The sequence below is a fragment of the Coturnix japonica genome, chromosome 4, assembly GCF_054131305.1.
Source record: "Coturnix japonica strain WE chromosome 4, WE-NBRP24, whole genome shotgun sequence".
NCBI classification, from domain to species: Eukaryota; Metazoa; Chordata; class Aves; order Galliformes; family Phasianidae; genus Coturnix; species Coturnix japonica.
The window spans coordinates 120,181-135,115 of NC_140666.1; the positions used below are offsets into that span (position 1 = coordinate 120,181).

General features: G+C 47.0%; 1 long non-coding RNA gene across 5 annotated transcripts in view; it reads left to right on the forward strand.

Moving 5' to 3' along the window:
* The window catches only part of LOC146760876 (uncharacterized), a 38,494-nt gene extending 36,462 nt beyond the window's left edge, over positions 1 to 2,032 (forward strand). For all 5 annotated transcript variants that reach the window (XR_014945029.1, XR_014945028.1, XR_014945030.1 and 2 more), the window contains one exon: positions 1,746 to 2,032. This is a non-coding gene — a long non-coding RNA (uncharacterized LOC146760876). The remainder of the gene's footprint in view (positions 1 to 1,745) is intronic.
* The last annotated feature ends 12,903 nt before the right edge of the window (positions 2,033 to 14,935 follow it).

Consider the following 14,935-nt stretch of genomic DNA (forward strand, 5'->3'; position numbering starts at 1 on the left):
TCCCTTTCACTGCTGCTTTTCCCTTTCACTGCTGCTTTTCCCTTTTAGTCTTCCTTTTCCCTTTCACTGCTACTTTTCCCTTTCATTGCTGCTTTTCCCTTTCACTGCTGATTTCCCTTTTAGTCTTCCTTTTCCCTTTCACTGCTGCTTTTCCCTTTCACTGCTGCTTTTCCCTTTTTATCTTGCTTGTCCTTTTTTGTCTTGCTTTTCCCTTTTAGTCTTGCTTTTCCCTTTTATTCTTGCTTTTCCCTTTCACTGCTGCTTTTCCCTTTCACTGCTGCTTTTCCCTTTCACTACTGCTTTTCCCTTTTAGTCCTGCTTTTCTCTTTTAGTCTTGCTTTTCCCTTTTAGTCTTGCTTTTCCCTTTCACTGCTGCTTTTCCCTTTTAGTCTTGCTTTTCCCTTTCACTGCTGCTTTTCCCTTTCACTGCTGCTCTTCCCTTTCACTGCTGATTTCCCCTTTCACTGCTGCTTTTCAATTTCACTGCTGATTTTCCCTTTAGTCTTGCTTTTCTTTTTCAGTCTTGCTTTTCTCTTTTAGTCTTGCTTTTCCTTTTCAGTCTTGCTTTTCCCTTTCACTGCTGCTTTTCCCTTTCACTTCTGCTTTTCCCTTTCACTGCTGCTTTTCCCTGTTAGTCTTGTTTTTCCCTTTCACTGCTGCTTTTCCCTTTCACTGCTGCTTCTCCCTTTCACTGCTGATTTTCCCTTTCACTGCTGATTTTCCCTTTCACTGCTGATTTTCCCTTTCACTGATGCTTTTCTTTTTTAGTCTTGTTTTTCTCTTTCACTGCTGCTTTTCCTTTTCACTGCTGCTTTTCCCTTTCACTGCTGCTTCTCCCTTTCACTGCTGCTTTTCCCTTTCAGTCTTGCTTTTCCCTTTTAGTCTTGCTTTTCCCTTAAACTGCTGCTTTTCTGTTTTAGTCTTGCTTGTCCTTTTTTGTCTTGCTTTTCCTTTTTAGTCTTGCTTTTCACTTTTATTTTTGCTATTCCCTTTTAGTCTTGCTTTTCCCTTTCCCTGCTGCTTTTCCATTTTAGTCTTGCTTTTACCTTTCCCTGCTTCTTTTCCCTTTTAATCTTGCTTTTCCCTTTTAGTCTTGCTTTTCTTTTTTAGTCTTGCTTTTCCCTTTCACTGCTGCTTTTCTTTTTTAGTCTTGCTTTTCCCTTTCACTGCTGCTTTTCCCTTTAACTCCTGCTTTTCCATTTTATTCTTCCTTTTCCCTTTCACTGGTGCTTTTCCCTTTTAGTCTTTGTTTTCTGTTTTATTCTTCCTTTTCCCTTTTAGTCTTGCTTTTCCCTTTTAGTCTTTCTTTTCCCTTTTAGTCTTGATTGTCCCTTTCACTGCTGCTTTTCCCTTTTGTGTCTTGCTTTTCCCTTTCACTGCTGCTTTTCCCTTTTAGTCTTGCTTTTCCCTTTTAGTCTTGCTTTTCCCTTTCACTGCTGCTTTTCCCTTTTAGTCTTGCTTTTCCCTTTTAGTCTTGCTTTTCCCTTTCACTGCTTGTTTTCACTTTTAGTCTTGCTTTTCCCTTTCACTGCTGCTTTTCCCTTTTATTCTGTCTTTTCCCTTTTAGTCCTGCTTTTCCCGTTTAGTCTTGCTTTTCCCTTTCACTGCTGCTTTTCCCTTTAAGTCTTGCTTTTCCCTTTCACTGCTGCTTTTCCCTGTCATGGTCTTGTAATTTTGTAATTTTTCTATCAGTATTCCACATCATAACATAATGTCAAGTATGGATACTTCTCTTGAATGTGCAGTCCACAGAAGAAGACTACATATCCCAGAGAGCAACAGGAGTAACAATAAGTTACGGGACCAGGACTCTATATAATCTCGTTTTCAGGCTGGAGTGCCCTCCTTCTTCTCTCGAACTTCTCGGAGAGTGGGATGCGTTCCAGCCCTGTCGCCTAGAGTTCATGGTAGGCCTCTCAGTTTTCGGGGAATCTCTCTCTCTGTTTCGTTCGATTTGTTAGCCTCAGTTATATTATATTGTGTTATCTTGTATTTCGATATCATATTTAGTAAAATAAGTTTTTCCTCCTTAGATTGTTGCTGTTTTATCCCACTCGCCTTTTCCCCCTACTTACCAGGCCCCGGGGGGGGCCCACGGGGTGGCTTCCCGTGTCACGGGCATAGGTAGATCTAAGTAACCCGTGACACCTATTAGTCTTGCATTTCCCTTTCACTGCTGCTTTTCCCTTTTAGTCTTTTCCCTTTCACTGTTGCTTTTCCCTTTTAGTCTTGCTTTTCCCTTTCACTGCTGCTTTTCCCTTTTACTCTTTTCACTTTCACTGCTGCTTTTCCCTTTTAGTCTTGCTTTTCCCTTTCACTGCTGCTTTTCCCTTTTAGTCTTTTCCCTTTCACTGCTGCTTTTCCCTTTTAGTCTTGCTTTTCCCTTTTAGTCTTGCTTTTCCCTTTTAGTCTTGCTATTCCCTTTCACTGCTGCTTTTCCCTTTTAGTCTTACTTTTCCCTTTTAGTCTTGCTTTTCCCTTTTAGTTGTGCTTTTCCCTATTAGTCTTGCTTTTCCCTTTCCCTGCTGCTTTTCCCTTTTAGTCTTGCTTTTCCCTTTTATTCTTGCTTTTCCCTTTCACTGCTTCTTTTCACTTTCCCTGCTGCTTTTCCCTTTTAGTCTTGCTTTTCCCTTTCACTGCTGCTTTTCCCTTTTAGTCTTGCTTTTCCCTTTTAGTCTTGCTTTTAACTTTTAGTCTTGCTAAAAACCCTTCTTAAGGCCTCAGCACCATCAAAGAAGAGGCCACCCTGCCAGCAGCAATAGAAGAGCCCATGGGGCAGCTGAGGAGGCGGGGGCCAGGCAGCACCTGGGACACACACTGGCCCCAACTGACCCTTGTCATCACCGTCCAATTCAACCTCAAATAGAAAACAGAAAGACTGCAAACAATAAATTAACATTGAAAACAATTGAAAAACAAAGTGTTGGTATTGAGTGTTGGTATTGATATCGGCACAGCTGTTGACGCTTCCCCATCCTTGACGCTCTCTCCCCTTTTTCCTACTGCCGTGCAACTGCTGCCACTGTTGCATTCCAGACACGAACCCCACGGGCTTCAGAGAGGGCAATGGCAAACCTCTGCTCCTGGGGACCAACATCCACAGGCCGTGCTACAGCTGGGGTCAGCCAGCTGGAGCAGAACCACCAGTCCTGCTGGACACCAGGCTGAACCTGCAAGGAACCCACCCGGGCTGCCTTGCCGAACGCTGTCCTGGGCTGCGTGAGGCCAGGTGCCACCCGTGGGTGAAGGGCGGTTATCCCGCCCTCTGCTCAGCCCTGAGGAGGTCACAGCTGGAGCGCTGGGACCGCAGCTGGGCTACCCAGCACAGGGGATAACAACACGCTTCTTCCCATTACGAGTGGACCATTCGGTTCTACCACTCCAGATCCGCAGCCCATCCCTGTACAACCGCTCTTAAGTAGGGACCTATACACTTCCTTCTTTGCAGGCATTTGAAATGTCTCTACAGAAGACAAAACCAGACAAAAATCTTTCCGTGCCTATTCACACCACGTTCCTAAGACAACACAGCTGGTTCTTAAACACGGTAGTACGTACCCTTGGTTTACTGCACAGCTGGTGAACAGAAAGTTCTCCAGCCTCACTACGGAATAAAGAACTCCACCATCATTCCCATGCTCCCTATGAAGCATACTGAGCTCCAACACTCACTCAGTCCCTCACTCAATCTTCCCCCTGCTAATGTTCTTCCATCTAATTCCACCTCACATCACAACACAAGCTGTCACAGCCTGGTGTACAGTCTCATCAAAGGGAACGCTGCTTGTTTGCCATCAGAATTCATTAAAAAATGAAACAATTCAACAACCAACAACCACTACTTCTCATATTACCTAGAGGCAACAATGCCTGAAGAACTGGAGTGTCAGATGGCATGCAAAACATTACAAGTTGGCTCGTAGGAATGAAAGAATTTCATGAGAGAACGGGGTGTTGGTATTGATAACGGCACAGCTGTTGACGCTTCCCCATCCTTGACGCTCTCTCCCCTTTTGAATGCGGGCAATTTGAGTTGCTGTTTTTCTGTGTTTTTTTCTGTTGCTCTTTTAGCTTTTAACAGAGCTACGAGTTTTTTTCCCTGTTAAGGAGCTATCTCAGGTTTGCGATTCTGCACCTGCGAGCTTGACCTTGAAAGTCAAGGCGGACTGCCAATACTCCGGTATATTTTATAAACACTGCTGAGCTTTGTTTTCTTTTACTTTTTTTCCTCTCTATTGAAGAAAAAAAAAGGAAAAAAAAAATGTTTTCTCTACTAAATTTTTTTTACCAGGGACTGTGTGCCATTGGTTCCTTTTTTGAGACGCTCCGAACATATTGGGTCATGTTTAAGCTAGCCACTTTTTCTTATGGAGCTATACAATTGTATAATGGATTGAAAGCATGGTTAGCAATGCTCACTTCGTATCTGCATACAGCTCCAGAGGGAGCAACTAATGCAACTAATTATACAGAAATGGTGATTTTTAAACGTGCTCCTCTTTCTTTCTATGAATCCTTTATGCAGTTTTTGAATGATCGGTGGGCCACACTCTTAATCTCCCTGATCTTACTGTTGATTATTATAATAATCTCACTCAGTATCTGGATTTATAACATCCGGAGGAAGTCTTCCCTAGAACCAGAGAATACTGAGTGGCAGGGAGTGTGGAGAGGCTTTGAAGAGATTCTCAAAGGACAGATATCTTCAGTGTTATGGAGCTTCACTCCTGAACACTTGAAGAATCCTGAGAGTTTGATTGCATATTTGAGGCAGGAATGTTGTGGCTCAGGCAGATCTCAGGAGGCACAAATGATTTTGGGCCTAGCTAATGCTTATCGGGCCTTATTCAATACCATTCCTGAGAGGGAAGTTTTTGAAGCTGAGAGAGAGAGTCTCAGGGCCGAGAAGGAGAGTCTTAGAGCTGAGGCAGAAAAACTTTGGACTGAGAAGGTAGAGAGAGAAAAAGCTTTTGAAGCTGCGAGAAAAGATCTCCTGTACCAACGAGACTCAATCTGGTACGAGAAAGAGAATCTTAGAGCTGACGCAGAAAAACTTTGGGATGAGAAAAGCTCCCTGCAATCCCAACTCAACACTCTCCAGTCCGAGCACAGCGCCCTCCGGTCCGAGCACGACACTCTCCAGTCCGAGCACAGCACTTTCCGGTCCGAGTACAACACTCTCCAGACTGAGCGCGATGCCCTCCTGACCGAGCACAATGCCCTCCAGACCGAGCACAATACTCTCCAGTCCAAGTATGACGCCCTCCAGTCTGAGTGCGGCACCCTCCAGGCCAAGCACGATGCCTTCCAACCCAACTGAGATGCCCTCCGGTCCGAGCACAACACTCTTCAGTCTGTGCATAATGCCCTCCGGTCCGAGCATAACGCTCTTCAGACTGAGCACAATGCCCTCCGGACCGAGCACAATACTCTCCAGATTGAGCACAACGCTCTCCGGTCCGGGTACAATACTCTCCAGTCCAAGTATGACGCCCTCCAGTCTGAGTGCGGCACCCTCCAGCCTAAGCACAATGCCCTTCAACCCAATTGTGACACCCTCCAGACCGAGCACAACACTCTTCAGTCCGAGCATAATGCCCTCCAGTCCGAGCATAACGCTCTTCAGACTGAGCACAATGCCTACCGGACCGAGCTCAACACTCTCCAGACTGAGCACACTGCCCTCCAGGCCGAGCATAACGTCCTCCGGTTCGGGTACAACACTCTCCAGTCCAACTACAACAGCCTCCAGACTGAGCTTGGTGCCGTCCAGTTTGAGCGGAACGCTTTCCGAGACCAGCTATGTGCCCTCCAGGGTGAGTTGAATGTATTTAACCAACTACCAGGGGCACATGTAGTCCAATTGGGCCAGCCACTGGGGGCGCATGTAGTCCAATCGGACCAGCCACCGGGGGCACATGTAGTCCAATTGGACCAACCATCTGGGACACCAGATACAATGTTGGTTGCCCCTGTAAGAGGGTGAAAGACAAAACAAGTTTCAACTCAGTTAGAGAAAATGCAGAAGGAGTTAGAAGAGCGGAGGGAGTTAGGAGAGCAGGACTCAGGAGACTCAGGTGACTCGGGAGAGCAGGGGGAGTCAGAAGACCAGAAGAAGTTGGAGGAGCAGAGGATGTTAGAGGGGTATAAGAAGAAGTTTGAGGAGCAGAAAAAGTTTGAGGAGCAGAAGAAGTTAGAGGAGCAGAGAAAGTTAGGAGAGAGGAAAAAGAAGGAGGGTTACCTGGAGGAAATAACACAAGCATCAGGGTCAGGGTCAGAGTCAGAAGAGGAGCCAAAAGCTACTTTTTCTTTACGAGAATTTCTCAAGTCCAAACTTATAGATGGGGCAGCCTCATCAACACAGTTGCCACCATCAACACCTGGGACTCTTGATAGAGCAAAAGGTGAGCAAAGTATTACGACCATTATTGATCGATCTTTTAAACTGAGTGAAATTCGAGATCTAAGAAAGGATTACACACGTCAGCCAAAAGAAAATATGGTCACTTGGTTACTTCGCTGCTGGGACAATGGTGCCAACAGTGCGTGGCTCGATGGCAGTGAAGCTCGCCAACTGGGTAGCATTTCCAGGGACTCACGTGTGGACAGAGGTATTGGCACATGCCAAAATCGGTCCTACACCCTCTGGAAGCGGATGTTGATAGCGGTAAGAGATAGATTCCCCTTTAAACGGGACTTGGAGCCTGAGAGAAAGAAATGGACTGATATTGAGAAAGGTATCCAATTTTTGAGAGAAAATGCTCTGGTGGAAATGCTATACAGCCGCGAGTTCAATCGTAATGATCCAGACCAATTACATGATCCTGAAGCAGTCCGCGTTCCACGACAAATGTGGCGTGACTTTACAAAAGCAGCTCCAGAAAAGCATGCCAGTGCACTTGCATTAGTATATGGCAAAGGGGAAAGGAAACCCTTTGTGAATGAACTAATTGGCAGACTTCAGGAACTTGAATTATTTATAAGCGCCACAGAAGTTAATCTGTATACTTCAGCCATTGTCAAAATTGTGGAAAGGTTAAACGAAGTATAGGGAACACAAAATGATATTATTGACAAATTGGCTAATGTGCCTGATGTAGATGAATCCACGGTGGTACAAGATGATGGAAACCAGGATTTCCACAATCGCCTATTGAGGAAGCTAAACAACATGAGTTCCTCTCGACCTGTATCATCGAAAATCTCAACCATTAAAAAGAGACGTCCTCGTATTCAAGCAAATGACAATGATAAGTCACCTCGAATCAACGATGAGACTACATGTCTTGCCTTGTTGCTTTTCCTCTGTAGTCATGGGGAGGACATGAAGAAGTGGTGTAATTCATCCACCTCTGCACTTCAGGCACAAGTGAAAGAATTACAAGGTGAAACAACTACCAAGGTGAACTCTTCCAAGAAGGGGAGAGTTCCAGTTGCTGCAAGTCAACGAGGTAAACAATAGAGGGGCCCTGCCCCCAGCCAGGGGGGGGAAAGGGACAATAGAGTATACTGGACTGTGTGGATTAAGTGGTCTGGCACATCTCAACCACAGAAATATAAAGCCTTGGTGGACACTGGTGCACAATGCACCCTAATGCCCTCAAGTCACCAAGGGACACAACCAATATATATACATGGAGTGACTGGGGGTTCCCAAGAATTGACTATATTGGAGGCCGAAATAAGCCTCACTGGTAAAAACTGGCGAAGGCACCCTATTGTGACTGGTCCAGAGGCTCCATGTATACTGGGAATCGATTACCTTAGGATGGGATATTTTAAGGATCCCAAGGGGTATCGATGGGCCTTTGGGATAGCTGCTGTTAACACAAACGGTGTTAAGCAGCTGTCAGCTTTACCTGGTCTGTCAGATCCTTCTGCTGTGGGGTTGCTCCAGGTAAAAGACCAAGAGGTACCAATTGCCACCAAAGTGGTTCACAGACGGCAGTACCGCACCAATAGGGACTCATTGCTCCCCATTCACAAGCTAATTCGCCAATTAGAAAATCAGGGAGTGATTAGCAAAACGCACTCGCCTTTTAACAGCCCCATATGGCCAGTGCGTAAAACCAGTGGGGAATGGAGGCTGACGGTAGATTACCATGGCCTGAATGAAGTTACACCTCCATTAAGTGCTGCTGTACCAGACATGCTAGAACTCCAGTATGAATTGGAGTCAAAAGAAGCTAGGTGGTATGCCACCATTGATATTGCTAATGCCTTCTTTTCCATCCCATTGGCTGCAAAATGTAGGCCACAGTTTGCTTTTACCTGGAGAGGTATTCAGTATACCTGGAACCGTTTACCCCAGGGGTGGAAGCACAGCCCAACAATTTGCCATGGATTAATCCGTGCGTGCACGCAGCTCCTGAGGACACTGAGCTGTATTTCTGGTTAAAATGCACAAAACAGCAACAGCCAACAAAGGTGGCTGCTGCCAGCTCACCTGACCAGCACCTCATGCTCTGTTGTTCTCTTTTAGCACAAACCATGCAGTACTAACACCACCAAAGCAGCAGTGCTGCTGTAAGCCCATGCTGCTCCTGGACCCCCCCTCTGCCTCACACCACAGGTCAGAAAGCAAAACTCAGAGGGGGAGCAGTGGAAATACAAACAGCAAATGCTCCCCATAAAGCTGCAATCCACCCAGCGAGCTGTTACCTCTCTGTTATTTTCATTACTTGGTATCAGCTGGGTTACAGATGGCTGCTCAGAGTTACCAGCTTCAAAAACTAGGTCAATGGTATCAGAGAGAGGAAGGAAACATAACGATCCTGGGCTTTACGAACCCAAACCATCCAAATAACAGCAGCCTAACAGAGAAGATGATTTCACTGAGAGTCCTCATTAACCCCAGGCCTGGCAGCTGCACTGCTGAGCGATCAGAGCAGTGAGAGGGGCAGAGGACCGTGCAGCTGCAGCTGCGCACTCAGTACCTTTTACCATTGCCCAGTAATTCCTATAGGAGTTAATCCTGCTGCGTAACCTTCCAGCAAACATAATCAGTAGCTCTCCAGCATTTCCTAAGACATAGTTAATTTTTTTGTTAGCAGGTTGGTTATGCACAAAAAGCAATACAAAGGGCACTACCACTGCTCTAATTCATACAGAAGTGCCCCGGATCAAAGACCAATGCTCCTGCACTCCTCCAGACCCCAGTTTCATACAACACATTCTGCAGCCAGGCTTCCCCTGCCCTCGTTCCCATGGGGATGGTTTCCCTATTCCAGCAGTACAGGCAGTTACAGCACACAGGGCTTCCAGCCGCAGCGTGGAGCAGAAGCAAACAGCTGTGTGCCAGGGAAGAGTGAGCACCAATACCAGTTACCTGAAATGTCGGTATTGAGGCCAAAGATTTGTGTTGTGAAAGCACAGCCACACTTACAGCCACAGAAACCTCCGCTGTGGGCTTTGACTGGGTCAGGTTATGGGATTTCTTCCCAGTAAATATGTAATTGTGGGTCTTTAGGTAGAACAATCAAATCATATTTGAAGGACTCATTACAACAACGTTTAGCTGAACAAGTTTCCCAATTGAAAGCAAGTTGTAAGCATGTTTAAATGCTACACATCCAGTGCCCAATCTCTTTGAACCTATGGAGAAGAATTCTTGGGGAGCACCAAACATTGTATCACCCCAAACAGGGACAGTTTAGTGTCTTAACCAAAGGGCTGCAGCAGCCTGGATAGGCATACAATGGGCTCAATGATACCGTTTAATATTTTATTAAATTAAGTGGACTTCCTTGGGTACAGCTGTCACACACCACCAGAGACCCCTGAGCCACAGCCTGGAAGCAGCTCCAGTCACTGAAGTGCAAACCATACCAATGGAAATAGCAGACACCTCGCTGCTGTCAGGGGCTGGATTGAAGAAGATAGTAATTAACATCCCCTAAAGTAAAACACATTCAGTTTTTCGCTACATTTATGACCTCTTCCTAATGTCTAAACCTCATTTTAATAAGATTATGCTGAAGACGGTATACATCTATTGAATAATCTGTACATGTTTTACCCTTTTGTTGTACCCTTTTTAACACAGCTCATCCCGTGCAAATACCTCAATATCTTATTTGTGCAGAGAAGCAATGGATAAGGAGCTCATGGGACATTCTGTCCAACAAAAGCATTGCTGCTCACAACTTCTGTGCTTTCTTTTTTCACAGGTAATTACTGAGCCGGAATGTAAACGAAGCTTGTCACTACATTTAAAGAAACACTTGGGGATTGCACAGTGGCAGCACTGAGGAGCAGTGCAGGATGCTGCTCCATCGCTCCCAGGCAATCGTGGCCCATTTGTTTCTCCCACAGGCACCACAGAATGTGAGAGAAGTAAACAGAGAAGGACACCAGAGTCCCTCTGGGACAGGATCCCCATAGAACAGCCCCCCAGCTGCTGCCTGTTCTGCCATCAGGACACGCTCCTCCCCTGCATTAGAGAAATGAAGAAATGAGGGGCTCAGGGGTGTCAGTATGGTTACAGACAGTGGCAGGCATGCTGCTTTCTCTTGCAACACTCAAAAACAATGGTGTCTTTGTTGTGGGGAGGCTAAATAAATAATGCAGCTAGCAGATGACATAAAGAAAAGGAGCATTACCTGATTAAGTTCCAAATGTTGGCTGGGGCAGCTCCGCCACCCTCACAGGTAAACAAACAGCCGTGTGAGCTGGCAGCTTGCTGTTCTTTAGGGCAAAAAGTGCCCAGGGTGCATAGAGAGACACGACATGAAGATTCTTGGGTTTTAAGTACCGTTTAGCACTGGATGACGTCTGATAACATGTATTTATTGTTATTATGCTTTAATTTACTGCACTGGAATGGATGAGTACATGAACCCAGTAGGAGTGGAACCAATGGCCCTTGGACATGGCTTCTGAAGAAAACCCAGCCATCATGCAAGGCAGCTCGAGCACATTTCCAGAAGTAAAAGTTCTATTATTCTACCAACCAAACTCTAAAGAGTATCAGAGGTCTCCAAACAGACATCACATTACATCACTACAGACATAACATTGAGCTTTACATACTGACCATCCACAGCTCCCAAGGCCATCCCTGGAATTCCCCTTGGAAGCAAAGAGATCAGCACTTGGAACTAAGAAAGTGACCACATCTATTATTGACAAGTCCGTAGTTGTTAATAGTTGTAGTGACTTATAGTTGCTTGTTTACTCTGATTATTTACATTCATTCACTTTATGTTTATCCTGTTTTTCATTCGCCTCATGAAGAGCCTCAAAGCTCAAGCGCTGCCGTAACACTGCACACCCCTGACAATGAGTACAGGCACTGTGACCATCTGCACATCAAAAAGTCACAAATATCTCATTCTCAAACATAAAGCCTATGCTCATACATAAGCACAGAACGAAAAATGTAAATCCTGCATCATTTGTGGCAACACACAGGACTGTATTTGGGCATAATTTTCTCGTTACCCACCCTCCACTCCAGCTTGGTGTGCACTGTACAGCCAGAGGAACCTGAACTTACCAGAGCGGGACACCCCCAGGAGCGCTGTGACAAACTTCACCCCCAGCTCAGCCCATTCACTGACACCTCAGCACCCTCCAGTATTCAGTGCCTGAATCCTCACCCACAGAATCATCACCCTTCTGACAGCAAAGACTATCAGGAAACGTTCCTGTCAGGTCATGAAATATTTAAACACATTTGATCACATTTGAAAATGTACAAAATTAAGTTCCAGAGGAGCATTAAGTTCAGGTGGATCTCCAGGTCTGCCATACACCTGCAGTAGTGGCGAGCTGATGTCACAAGAGCAGATGATGAAGAGGAAGGTGATAGAAACTGGAGTGTGTTTGAGACTTGGCACCAACCATAGTTCTAGCACAGTCTTTCCTTTGCAGATAACTTTCAAAGAAATTAAAGCTTCATTTTAATAACTAAGGTTAAGAAAACATCACAAACAAAAAGGAACTAACTGTGATTAGCTCTTTTTTCCCCCCTTCTCATTGCTTTCAGCTGTCTGTATGGAAATTATACACGTCTATAATTATGTTTAAAGAACATTCACAGAACTCCTACTCCATTTGTGTTCACCCCACCCCTCCCAGCCCCATTCCCACCTGCTCAGCTCTGCCAGGTCCTGGGGCACAGTGTCAGAACCCCCAGTTCCAGTGTGGCCAATGCCCACCAGGAGCCCACAGTGACAGTCGGGCTTTGCACCTGAAGGCACGGGTTGGAGGCAGCCGGGTCATTTATCTCTTGGGATGAGCCCAGAGTCAGCCCAGCCATGGCTGGGAGCTCCTGGAGATTCCAGTAGGATAAGGACAATCTTCAGACATTTAAGGTATGAAAATCAAAGCAAGTGCATTTTCTGTTGATTATTAATTGGCCAGGCTTGGGAGGATCTTCAGAGGGAAGAACAAAAGGTGCATCCCTAATGCAAATCCATGCAAAACAAAAATTAGTTCCTTTCTCCAAATCATGGGAAACGCAGCTGCTCAGTGACAGCTCAGAACTACTGAAAATAGGGAAGACAGCATTTGATCCCCTAAGATCATCGTTAGGGACACAGGGTTTGTTCTGCTAACTTTGCCCCAAAAACCCAGACCGAGTAAACAACCAGAGTGCAAATTATCAGCTGAAACAAACTCCAGCAAAGTCAGGACAAGGCAGCGAGCGAGTTCAACTCCAAAGCTGACTTCACTGTTCAAAGTTGAACAGGAGAGTTCAACTCCAAAGCACAGAGGTGGCTCAGAAGCACGGCTGCACTCCCACATCCCCGGCCCTACGCGTGCTCAGACTCGCAGCTCAGCACCAAACACAGCAGTCAAGAGGCAGCATCAGAGCACACGAAACCTCCCAGGCAGATTCATAAGTAAATCATTTGCATCTGCTCTCCCAAATCACTGGAAAGTCTTCTGGGATTTTCTCCCCCTCCCCTGCAAACACCTTTCCTTCCCAGCCACACCTCTGCCCGATTCATTCACTTTGGATTCCTGTTTTCCAGCTGCATGCTCAAATCGTTTCATGAGTTTTAACGTTTTCTCCTGGACTTTCACACCGAAGCACACACACACACACTGCTAAGAGACACTTCTTAAACACAACACATCCGAACATCTCACAACACAATTAAGTGCTCAGATCTCAGCAGCGCAGTGTATTCGCTCCCTGCCCTGTCCCAGCGCTCAGACCTTTGCTGCTCAGAGGAGACCCCGCAGTGACCGCAGGAATTAGCGATGCGGCTCAGACCGCAACCACACAGATTTTAAAGCCCAGAGAATGGCATGTCGATGCACGGCAGAGCCGCCTTAGCCACGTAACGCCGCTTATTCAATCTACAGCAGGGCTCTTTTCACCGCGGAGATAACATCACATGAGACACAATCATCGTCAGGACCATTTTGAGCAGACAACAGGACGCCGTACCTTTAGCGCTGTACAGATGAGAGCGGCATCCCCGGGAGGGATTTCCGAGAGTCCGTTTCCAGCCGGGACCGCTTCAGGCAGGAATCAGCGCAGTAACACCCGCACGGCAGCTCCCGAGAGCACAACTTCGGAACTTCCCCAAGCACTGCAGGGTTTCACCGGCCCCTCAAATCGCTGCATAAGCGATCCCTCCCCCTCCGCCCTTCCCAAATCCGTCTACCTCCGTCAGTCCCAAATCGCTTCCAGATGGGTACACGCGCTCTCAGCTATTGGACCCGAGCGGCGCAACTCACGGAGCGGAGCCGACCCCGCTCGGCCCAATCCCACAGCGCTGCGCTCTGCCGGCCCGGCCCCGGGGAGGCACGGAGGTGGGGTCACGGGGAGACACGTGCGGCTGGAGCGGAGCTGCTGGGGAGAAAGGAGGAGGAGAACCCCCCACGGACACGGGGAAAGGGCGAAGCAGCCGCCCCGAAGTCGCAGGAACGGGCAGCGCCGGGCGGAGCAACGGCGTGGGCTCCGGTCCGTGGAGTTCGGAGCGGCCACGAGGGGCTGCTTCACAGCCCAGTGCTTTTATGGCTGAGGGTCACACAAGGACACGCACGGCAGCACAACAAAACGAACGATTCCTTGTTTTCCTACCAGCCGGTGGCTGCCAGAACGGCTGGAATTGCTATTTTATTTAAAAACTATTTTAAAACATCCGAAAAACGTCACACGTGGGTACTGTTATTTACCTACCCCATCAGCTGCCCTGCGCCAGGTGACAGCAGCAGCATCAGTGCCGTGCTGCTGCTTGTAGGTACCTTCCAACGTGAGGACATGGCAGATCTCAGCTCTGTAGCAGCACAAAAACAGGAGGAAGAAAGCCAAGCATCAGCACCCACCTCCTGGCTTGTCAGGAGGGGGTTCATTTGGGTTTTTGTCCTTCCCCTTTATATAGAAAAAGTAAAATAGAAAAGGGTGAAGGTCTTCTGCCAACCTGTCTCTGCATATATTACGAGCGCTTTGGTTGTTCTTAATGACCAACCAGCACACTCTAACCACATGTGCTTTTCCCCAGACCATGCAGCTGATGACAGCACTGCATGGTATCGCCCTACAAAGAATCCACGCTAACAGCAGCACTGCAGAGCCACCACCTCACCTCCTGCCTTCCTCCTTAACAAAGGGCACAGCCTGAGCTGCCCCATGGCCCTGGTTGGATTGAGCAGCCAAGGAATGAGCTCTCATCGTTCTTTTTTAATGAACACCTGATTACAACAAGGAGAGACCCACCAGCTTCTACGCAGTATAGGCTGAACGGGTGAGGATGTGAGTGCCATGTTTGAACACTACGTATCAACATTTATCACCTCACATAACATGGCTGATGGGAAGCAATGAGTGGATGAGTTGTAAACCAAGATTTCAGTACAGAAGAGCTCTAAGTGAGCACTCCACAAGCACATACCTTCACTGCAGCAGGACTGAAGGGACTGGATGAAGCCAAGCAGCCCCAGCAGCCCATGAGCAGAGGAGGGCCAGGCTCCATTC